Here is a 10,129-nt window from a genome sequence, read left to right as displayed (position 1 = left end):
AAATCACTCAGTCATGTCCGACTCTTAGCGACCCCATGGACTGCAGCCTACCAGGCTCCTCCGTCCATGGGATTTTCCAGGCAAGAGTACTGGAGTGGGGTGCCATTGCCTGCTTTTGACCCTGACACAGCACACTAACTACTTCTCTAATTTAACTGTGATATATCATTAAATGTCTCCAGTCATCCAAGGTTTCCACTGAAACAACTGACTATATTTGGGTAAAATTTGCCACATATAGTCTAACATGGACTATGCACTAAAAGAGCCATCCAAAGAAGATTATCAAACCAAGTTTTACAATTGCCCTGTGAGTGAACTTGTGTTCCCGAAACCTGACACTTGACTGAGTTCTTTATTTACCAGTTTCAACTTCTTCCCTGGATTATAGTTTTAAGAACAATTCAGGAAAGACTTCAGGGCTTTCCTTTGTGTCCAAATATCTTCAAAATAAGCCTTCTCTTTCAAGCGTGACACTGATGAGGCAACTATTAATGTCTTTCTGTACTGCTCTTAGAAATAAAACTTTCACATATCTGGTCTCATTTATTCAGAATGTTAGTTTTTGACAAGTTATTGTGGAAATGAGTTACTCTAATATTTGCATTGATTCAGTTGAAATCCATACATCTTCTGAATGTTATTTCAGTTAAACTAATTAGATAGACATTAACTGCTTGCAGTATATAAAGAACTGATTTGGGAGAGTGGGTAATATAAAGAAAGTATTAGCTCATCTATGCCCTAAAGTGACAGACTTTATTTTGGGGGGCTCCAAAATCAATGCAGATAGTGACTGCAGCCATGAAATTAAAAGATGTTTGTTCCTTGAAAGAAAAGTTATGACCAACCTAGACAGCATATTAAAAAGCAGAAACATTATTTTGCCGACAAAGGTCCATCTAGTCAAAGCTATGGTTTTTCCAGTAGTCATGTATGGATGTCAGAGTTGGACTATAAAGAAAGCTGAGCGCTAAAGAATTGATGCTTTTGAACTGTGGTGTTGGAGAAGACTCTTGAGAGTCCCTTGGACTGCAAGGAGATCTAACCAGTCCATCCTAAAGGAAATCAGTCCTGAATATTCACTGGAAGGACTGATGTTGAAGCTGAAACTCCAATATTTTGGCCACCTGATGCGAAGAACTGACTCATTAGAAAAGACTCTGATGCTGGGAAAGATTGAAAGCTGGAGAAGGGGACTACAGAGGATGAGATGGTTGGGTAGTGTCACCAACTCAATGCACATGAGTTTGAGTAATCTCTAGGAGTTGGTAATGGACAGGGAGGCCTGGAGTGCTGCAGTCCATGGGGTCGCAAAAAGTCGGACACGACTGAGTGACTGAACTGCACTGATGCCCTAAAGTAATTTATATTTGGGGTGAGCAGACTAAGCAAAGAGTTTACCAACACAGAACAGCCTGTGTTGGCCAACACATTCCAAAAAATATCTGTTGAATGAGTGAACAAAGAACAAATAACTGTTTGAATGCACAACCTAAATAACAGGGAGAGCAAACAAGTACCTAAGATCTTGCTATTACAGCCTGAGAAAATCAAGTTATCTGGAATTATGAAAGTGCATTCCCCTTTCAGAGCACCCCCTTTTAAGCCTAAGAAATAACTGGCTATGTCTATATGTAAAGACTTGAAATTGAATGTAGGGAAATCATGTTTCTCCTTCTTTATCCCAGTTCTCCATCCTACATCTATGCCATCTGCTGAACAAGGCCTTTGGAACCTCACTATCCCAGATTACTTTTGGTTCCAGAGAAATCTCTTTGTAGTGCATCAGAAAACTGTGACTATAACTTGAAGACTAAATAAAATACTTGAGTCCACTACTTACTTACAATGGTTCAATTTAGGATTTTTTGACTTTACAATGGTGCAAAACTGATACACATTCAGTAGAAACCATACTCCAAATTTTGACTTTTGATCTTTTCCTGGGCTAATAATATATCTTAGGGAAATAAAACTTGCTACCCCAAAATGTGTATCTGGCATGTCAATTATTTTGAGAAAAAGAGTCAAGGTGCAAAAGACTCATTCCAGTAAAGTTCTCCTGTATGCATCCTCTAATTTCTTCATGTTATTTTGTCATTGAAATGCTTTGCATTATTTCTTTCCCTGAGTGTTTATGATTTTTTTGTTGTTGTACAGGTTTTGAGCCTGATTAACTGTTTCCTTCCAACAAGTTAAGAGGTCTTATTCTCCATTGACTTTCTGATACTTCTTCCAAAATCCGTTAGTCCTATTTCTAAATCAGTCATCAAAATCAATGAATAGTCTTTGGAGTCTAACCCAAAGTCTTGGAACCAAGATGTCTACCACCTGCTCTTCGCGACCCCATGGACTGTCGCCTACCAGGCTCCTCCCTCCATGTGATTCTCCAGGCAAGAGTACTGGAGTGGGTTGCCATTTCCTTCTCCAGGGGATCTTCCTGACCCAGGGATCGAACCCAGGTCTCCTGCATTCCAGGCAGACGCTTTAACCTCTGAGCCACCAGGGAGTGGTGGGTACCACATAATTGGACTGACCATCAAATGTCTGTTGATGAATCACCATGATGATATAATGGAGTGGTGGGTACCACATAATTGGACTGACCATCAAATGTCTGTTGATGAATCACCATGATGATATAATAGTTCCATGGGAAGTTTCTATAGCTCTTCTCTTCTAGATTTTTTCATGTGCTCTGAGATCCTTAAGAAAATCAATTTAACACACTTAACATATTAAGCTCGGAGAAGGCGATGGCACCCCACTCCAGTACTCTTGCCCGGAAAATCCCATGGACGGAGGGGCCTGGTGGGCTGCAGTCCAGGGGGTCGCTAAGAGTCAGACACGACTGAGCAACTTCACTTTCATTTTTTCACTTTCATGCATTGGAGAAGGAAATGGCAACCCACTCCAGTGTTCTTGCCTGGAGAATCCCAGGGGCAGGAGAGCCTGGTGGGCTGACATCTATGGGGTCACAGAGAGTCGGACACGACTGAAGTGACTTAGCAGCAGCAGCAACATATTAAGCTAAGCCTGCCCATATGATTTCAAATTTCCATAAACCAGAAAATAGCTTTTAGACTTTAGAGGTATGCAGATTAAAACTTCACACATTTTGAGCTGTAAAGATTAAGTGGTCACATGACTTCCTGGAGTCTTCAACAAGTGAGGAATGTTGATTCAAACTGTGCCCTTAGGGAAAGAGAGTTAGATTGGATGCGGCAAGGGCCACCCTGGGCAAAGCTAATAAGAAACATCCAATGAATTTGACATGTTCAGAGCCCTGTGGCCTCTCTCTCTGGGAACCTTAAACATTGAGCATTGGGAGAATATTTGGCATCAGAGACTATACTTCACCAGACCCTCTTGTGTGGACAAGTTAATTAATGACTTATCTGCTTAAATCTTCACCCCACTCTGGGAAAAAAAAAAAAAAAAGTAGTGAGGATGAAGGAGTTTAAGATACTTTTATTATTCTCTTACTTTCCCAATCTGTGGACTAAGAGGTGATGAAACAGGGCACAGAAAAAATTTGAGTGTGTAGAATTGTAGGAACTACCTGATTTCTCAAATTTATAGGGATACCATGCTTACCCTAAAAGGAATATAATATTATATAATATATAAGAAAATATCAGACTCTATTTAAACATAAATACATCCATACAAAAAATAAGACACTGTCAATTTTGTGAATGCTATTATAATGACAATAAATGTATTTTAAGATATTTTTAATAGAATGGATGGATAAGAGTAATTGAAGATCTTTATTGAGTATCTCCTTTGATCCAGAATCTCAGAGGGAGAGAGAGTGAACTGACTTTGGGGAAGGAGAAGGGAGAAATAAGAAATTCACTAGGGTGTATGTAGAGACAAATCAACAAAAGCCACCAAATTGAGAAGTGGGGTTGTACACATAGGTAAGAAAGAATTTTTGTTTTTAAGTTTAAAATAGAAAGTTTAACCAAGCACTGCTTGGTTCTTGGTAGGAAGTAAGGTAGGAGAACAGAGATATTATCTGTGTTCATGAACCTGGTTTATGACATACAGCTAAAAGCTGAGTTTATCAATTGGAATTCATTCTGACAGTGCTGGAAATGGACTATTATACTTATGTGTTGTCTCAAAAATTTGCAAAAAAATTCTACCAAGCTAAGCAACACATTGCAGAAAATGTGACAAAACAAACAATATGATTTGCTTTCTTTGTATTCATACTATACTGGCTACCTTACTCTGTTTCCTACTGTTTACCATTTAAATAAAATTTGTAGGTTGATTCAGCTGAGAGAAATCAAATGAAAAAGTAGCATGCTTTTTAAAGCTCATAGTCTTATTTTACGGACTAGCATTTATTTATTAGGGACATTTCACTTTTTTAAAAAAGGTTATTCTTGGGGGGATGGAAATAATAATTATGAGAGAAAATATTTTTTGCAAGGAGTATGAAATTTAAAATCTTCAGAGCTAGATCTGTAAGACTCGACATAACTTAGAATGGGAAAAAATAAAACTGTGTTGATGCAATAGGAAATCTTATAGGAAACATCTCTGGAAAAGCAAAATGGGGGTAAGAGACAAAGATCAAACTGCAGCCTGGTGAGGGCACAAGGTCATTCTAACATTGCATTCTGCACCACCACCCTCTCCCCGACACACACACATAGGCACTGTCAAATTCAATTAGAAAGAAAGACTCCACCATTATAATTTAAAAAATCCAGACTTCCAGGGGTAAAATTCTGAGTTATTTTTCCATGGTTGTTGTTACAAAGAGACAAGCAATATATAAAAGAAGCAAAAAAATTGACCACGCCTAACTTATCCAGTTGGAGAAGGCAATGGCACCCCACTCCAGTACTCTTGCCTGGAAAATCCCATGGATGGAGGAGCCTGGTAGGCTGCAGTCCATGGGGTCGCTAAGAGTCAGACGTGACTGAGAGACTTCACTTTCACTTTTCACTTTCATGTACTGGAGAAGGAAATGGCAACCCACTCCAGTGTTCTTGTCTGGAGAATCCCAGAGACAGGGGAGCTTGGTGGGCTGCCATCTATGGGGTCACACAGAGTCGGACATGACCGAAGTGACTTAGCAGCAGCAGCAGCAGCAACTTATCCAGCTGCCTAGCTTATCCAGCTGCCTCAAAAGTGGTTTCCTTGGGACAGAAACAACTGGTTGACAAAGTACAGCACAAACTTCAACATAAAAATAGATCAATTTAGGTGGTATCCTGTCAGTAACCAATCAATTTGCCCCACATTTAAAGTTAGTGGACTAGATATTTTTTGTCAATATGGAGATGATTACAAATGCTTTTTCTTAACAAAGGTATTGTCATGTTTTCTATATGATCCCTACTAAATTGCTATGCTATGCTATGCTAAGTCACTTCAGTCATGTCCGACTCTGTGCGACACCATGGACGGCAGCCCACCAGGCTTCCCCGTCCCTGGGATTCTCCAGGCAAGAATACTGGAGTGGGTTGCCATTTCCTTCTCCAAAGCATGAAATTGAAAAGTGAAAGTGAAGTCGCTCAGTAGTGTCCGACTCTTAGCGACCCCATGGACTGCAGCCTACCAGGCTCCTCCATCCATGGGATTTTCCAGGCAAGAGTACTGGAGTGGGGTGCCATTGCCTTCTCCGGCTAAATTGCTATAAAGTATTGTTAAAGAATAGAGAAGGAAATGGCACCCCACTCCAGTATTCTTGCCTGGAAAATCTCACTGACAGAGAAGCCTGGTGGGCTACAGTCCCATGGGGGTCACAAAAGAACTGGACACAACTTAGTGACTAAACAACAACAATAACTGTTAAAGAAAGAGGTACTAAGGTAAGGACTTGTGATATTTCTACAAAGAATCATGGAGTAAACTATTAAATGTCTGAGAGAAAATCAATCAGACCTATATAGAAATATGTAACATAGAAATAAATGTGGGAATTAAGACTGAAACAAAGAACCAGTTTGTGCCCCTACAATTCCCCAATCTACTGGAAGATGAATAATTGAACTTTCATTTCAAAACCAGGACATCTTCTTATTGTGTTATTAAAATATTATTTTAGAGTATGGCAAAATTTGTGGTTTCATTCTTATTTCAACTCTTCCCCCCTTTGGCTAAAAACTTAAAAAACAGAGCTAGTTATGTCTGTGAGATTGAGGAAGTGTTACAATCACATGTACACTCACTGATTGGAAATACTGTAATCGGAATAAAAAGATGGCCAAATAGCAAGCTATTGGTAATGTCAAGTTAAAAAAGACAAGAGAAGGCCAGTCTGTAGTTTAACTATAAAGGTTCACATATATTAAAAAGAAAATAGTGGGCAATATCATTGCTGTGGTTTCTAGTAATCTTAAATATAGAACATGAAAAAGAGCAATGGAGATTTGAGAAATGATATGCTTTTCTTTGGATTCAATAATTACACTTATTAATTTACACATTTTAATAAAATATTGTATTAATAAATCAACTATACTTCAATTTTTAAAACAGGAAAGAGTAACATGGAAACCTATATTACCATATGTAAAATAGATATCCAACAGGAATTTGCTGTATGGCTCAGAAAACTCAAACAGGAGCTCTGTATCAACCTGGGCCGGGGGGATGGGGCAGGAGATGAGAGGGAGGTTCAAAAGGGAGGGGATATATGTATACCTATGGCTGATTCATGTTGAGGTCTACAGAAAAAACAAGTCTGTAAAGCAATTATACTTCAATTAAAAAATAAATAAATGAAAATAAAAAGGGAAAGAAAAAGTCTCTAGCTAAAAATGTATACTTATATTCAAGTATTTTAAGTGAATGAACAATCACCTTAGAAATATCTTTGATAATCTATGACATAGAGGCTCTTAGGTTGTGGGGGTGCTTACTGAAACAAAGGGCCACATATATAAATACTTATAAAGATCTGATAAGTAGAAATATAAAAATATATAAGATACAGGGCTCTATAATTAACAAACAGTATGACTTTGGGAAACTTATTTAACCATTCAGTGACTCAGTTTCCTAGTCTGTAAGATGGGGAAACTTTTGCTTTACAAGTTTCTTATGAGGATCAAATGAGTTTATATATATATAGTAGTTAGAATAGAGTCTCATACACTGTAGACTCTATATAGGGTGGGTTTACTTTTGTTATGGTGACAAGATGAAGAAGAGAGTTTATATATCCCAGAAGTTTGATTAGACAGAGCTGAGTCAATTCAACATGGGCTAAAAGGAGAGGAAGAGAGTGGACAGTGAGGAGTCATATATATACTAGGATATTATAGGCACTGAGAACAGCTTTTGTCAGATGCAAAAGTGAAAGGTATAAATCCCTGGTAAGTTTTATTTACAGAGCTAAAATGAGGGGAAAGTGAAGCTCTGATATGAGATTATGCAAAAAAGCTTAGGGCTAGATCATGAAAGGCCATGCAAGCCAACTAAGGCACTTATATCACATCTTGCATGGATGATGGAGAGACACTAAATATGTCTAATCAGGGAAATGACGTGATCAAAATGGATTTATTTCTGGAAATGAAAAGATTGATTTTAGAACATCTTAACTGGAAGATATTGAAAGGCCATATGTCTATGACTATTTCTGAAGTTAAATGACTATTAAAGGTTAATGTATAAATAAAAAATTAATTCACCAAGTTAGCTTCTTATCAATAAATAATAATTTAATGCCTTTATCTAAGTGCTTTCTATAGCAAGAATCTATGGCGAATGATCCCAGGAACCACCATGACCATAGTTTTGTTCAAATCTAATGAAAAGATTTAGAAAACAGAATCTATATGAAAAATAGCAATGTGGACCAAATACTGAGCAGAGTGCTCAATGACTCAATAAAATTTATAGGCCATCCACCAAATGTATATCTAAACTTTTTTCAGGGGAAGTAAACCACAGCCATGTCATCTTGCATTGACATAATACTGTATAAGCTACTTCCAATGCCACTCCTTTTCTTATTAGTGTTAAAATTTCCATCTTATTGGAGACACTGGACATTTTATTCACTGAGAAAACACTTTTAACTTGCTTGCTATATGCAGACACTACTCTAATTGCTTTATAAATTTTTGCTCTTTTAATCCTCGAAACAACCTTGTGAGGTAGATGTTGTTTTTAACCCCATTGTATATACTAGGAAACTGAGCCATAGGCATGTTACAAAGTTCACAATATAGAGCCAAAATGTGAACCCAGGTAACCTGGATTCCAAGTCTGTGTTCTTAATTGCTCCATTTACTCTCACATATGGACATTTTTTATTCTGGATGGAATCTAGATAACTTTGACTATTCAACAAAGACAACATTTCACACTTATTCTAGCACTAATGATGTTATAAGATGAAAATCATTCAAATTGTTTATAGATTTCAAAGCTGAGTGAGGTTGTTTCTAAGTTGTCTCTTCCGTTTGCTTCTTTATAAGCAAACAGACTGCTCACTGACTTGAGATGAACACTCTTCACTCTTCCTTCTTCTTTATGTCCTGGCCCCTTCTGTGCTCTGCAGTAATTCTGCTGAAGAGACGACCCTTCCGCTCCTTGGGTAAGTAAGATGTAATTAATGGGAAGCCTGTTTTTACAGTGGTTATTGTGGACCTTGCTTTCTTATGACTCCACTGCTTTCTCTGTGTTGCTATCTAAAGAACTCACAGGTTTAATCTGCCCTGGATGAAATGCCCACCTCCAAACAGAAGATAGGGAGACAGTACTTCATAAACAAACCACAAGCCAACCCAGGCTCCCTGTGCAGAAAAGAGGTACATATAAATAAATGTAATAGACAAAGGAAGGAATGAAATAAAAAAAAGAAGGAAGGAAGAAGGGAAGAATGGAGAGAGACAGGATGATGGGAGGGAGAATATATCCCCCTGCTCGCAGAGATTGTGTAAAAATGACTGACTATGCAGCCATGAGTTTGAACAAGCTCTGGGAGTTGGTGCTGGACAGGGAAGCCTGATGTGCTGTAGTCCATGGGATAGCAAAGAGTCGGACATGACTGAGCGACTGAACTGAACTGATGCAGCCCTGAGACGAAAACTCCAATCTGTTCCTAGAGCCAGTCTCATGACTGCTAGAGAGCCTGAACAGGATCCTTATATAGAGAGTTCTCACTGAGATATAATCCTGCTTCTTGGCCACATTCAAGTAGGAAGCAGAAGACCAGAGCCAGATGCTGCTGCCTTAGAAGGGCCCTATGGGAAAATCAGTTCTCTAAGGGCCTCAGACATAAATGGCTATGGATATTACAAGAAAATGATTTTCCACTGGCCTACTGGCAGCCAGCACAGTTGGCAAATGATGAGCTTTGGTAATTGTCTTACCCACTGTAGGAGTCCTAGTTTGCCCTTCAAGAAAATTTTCAGGGAACCCTAATTAGACTATGCAAACTGCCTCAAGGTGGCAACTGTCAATGGCCTGGGAGGAGTCTGTGTAAATGAGACAAGACCAGAGTTTGTAAATATTCTTACAAACATCATAAACAGTAAGTTGAGAGCAGTGCTGAGGCTTGCCATCATTAGCACCCTTTTTCCTTTACAAACTTTTAGGTGCAAATATTGCACAAAAGAGGCCCATAAAAATCTCCTCAATAGGCCCCAGGTATATTGCATATCACTAACAATCATTACTGTAACTGCTGTAATCTGAGTTCACAGAAATGGCAGGAGCATTTTTTAATTACTTTATTAATGGTTTCACAGAATTTATTCCAGTGCAGAGACCCCAAATTCAATAGAGAAGAAGCTTCTATGTTAGCTAGCTCTGCAAAAATATAGCAACATCGGATGCAGTAGCCCAAAATTATTCTCCTGTGCAGCCATGTTTAATCAGGGGAAATGTAGCCAGAGTAGATAACATCACTGCTTATCAGGCTAATAACTGTGACTTCACCCAATTTAAACACACTGAAGACACTAGTTGCAGAGGAGAGGTATTTTGTAGTACATCTAATTGGCTATTGACAGGTTGAAAAGCTTGAAGTCCTAGTTTTAATATGCCCTTAAATAAAGCAGTTAGTGAGAGCAGCTTTTCTCAAATTATTGTAATCCTGCAGGGTTCTGAACCTACCTAATACTTTCTTTAGGAGAAGCACAAA

The 10,129-nt window shown here is 38.4% G+C and overlaps 1 non-coding gene across 1 annotated transcript; it reads right to left on the bottom strand.

Annotated features, from left to right (window-relative positions):
* Nucleotides 1-2,439: 2,439 nt before the first annotated feature.
* Nucleotides 2,440-2,512, bottom strand: TRNAS-GGA. Its single transcript has one exon. It is a non-coding gene; the product is annotated as a tRNA-Ser (tRNA).
* Between the last annotated feature and the right edge of the window lie 7,617 nt (nt 2,513-10,129).

Source organism: Bubalus bubalis, chromosome 2 (genome assembly GCF_019923935.1).
Source record: "Bubalus bubalis isolate 160015118507 breed Murrah chromosome 2, NDDB_SH_1, whole genome shotgun sequence".
In the NCBI taxonomy this organism is placed as follows: domain Eukaryota; kingdom Metazoa; phylum Chordata; class Mammalia; order Artiodactyla; family Bovidae; genus Bubalus; species Bubalus bubalis.
The sequence above is the reverse complement of the archived record's forward strand: the minus strand, read 5'-3'. Positions and strand labels throughout refer to the sequence as shown.